This window comes from Lactuca serriola, chromosome 9, assembly GCF_051521515.1.
Source record: "Lactuca serriola cultivar US96UC23 chromosome 9, Lser_US96UC23_V15, whole genome shotgun sequence".
NCBI classification, from domain to species: Eukaryota; Viridiplantae; Streptophyta; class Magnoliopsida; order Asterales; family Asteraceae; genus Lactuca; species Lactuca serriola.
Window position 1 is genome coordinate 179,431,246 of NC_136416.1, and position 1,236 is coordinate 179,432,481.

Genomic DNA, 1,236 nt, shown 5'->3' on the forward strand with positions numbered 1-1,236 from the left:
ATTGTCTCAAGAAATGTATTAAGTATTAAGAAAGCTCAGGAAGAAGCTTTGGAAGGAGATAATCGTAAAGAAGAGTGTTTAGGCAAAATTTTAGAATTTAACGCAAACAGCCAAGAGTTGAAGGTATTCCAAAACAGGATTTGGGTGCCTGAGATGGGAGGAATGAGAGATATTCTTATGGAAGAAGCCCATAAGTCCTTGTACTCGATTCATCCTAGTATTACCAAGATGTATAGGGATTTGAAACCTTCTTATTGGTGGCCAACGATGAAGCTCGATGTTTCTAAGTATGTGGCTGAGTGTGTAAGCTATGCGAGAGTTAAAGCACAACATCATAAACCGTATGGGAGTTTAGAGCCTTTTCTTGTACCCATGGGTAAGTGGGAAGACATCACCATGGATTTTATGACTAAACTACCTAGGATAAAGAGTGGCCACGACATGATTTGGGTAATATTGGATCGATTCACAAAGAGTTCACACTTCATAGCGGCCAATGAGAGATGGTCTATGGATAAGCTCACAGATGTCTACAGGAAGGAGAAAGTAAGACTTCACGGTGTTCCCCTAATGATGGTGTCGGACCGTGACAGTCGTTTCACATCAATGTTTTGGAAAAGCCTACAAGAAGAAATGGGTATAAGGTTGTGTTAGAGTACAACCTACCATCCATAGACTGATGGTCAGAGTGAAAGGAAAATTCAAACACTGGAGGATATGTTGAGAGCATGTACCCTAGAATTCCAAGGTAACTGGGATGAGCATCTACCCCCAATAGAGTTTTCCTATAACAATAGCTACCATTCGAGCATTAAGATGACACCTTATAAAGCCTAATACGGACAAAAGTTTCGTACTCCATCTTGTTGGCTTGAAGTTGGAGAAAATCAGTTCATGGGATGACAGATGGTCCATCAGACTGTTGAGAAGCTGAAAGTAATCAGGGAAATAATGTTAGAAACTCAAGATCGTTAAAAGAGCTATGCTGACAAGAAGCGATGCCCAATGAATTTTGATGTTGGATATTTGGTGTTGCTCAAAGTCTCGCCATGGAAGAGACTTATAAGATTTGGAAAGAGAGGGAAGCCGAGTCCAAGATTTATTAGGTCATTCAAGGTTCTTCATAGAGTTGGGAACCCAGCTTACAAGTTGGAATTTCCAGAAGAACTGGATGGCATTCATAACACTTTCCACATGTGTTATTTGAGCAAATTTGTGGGATAAGTCCCTGATATA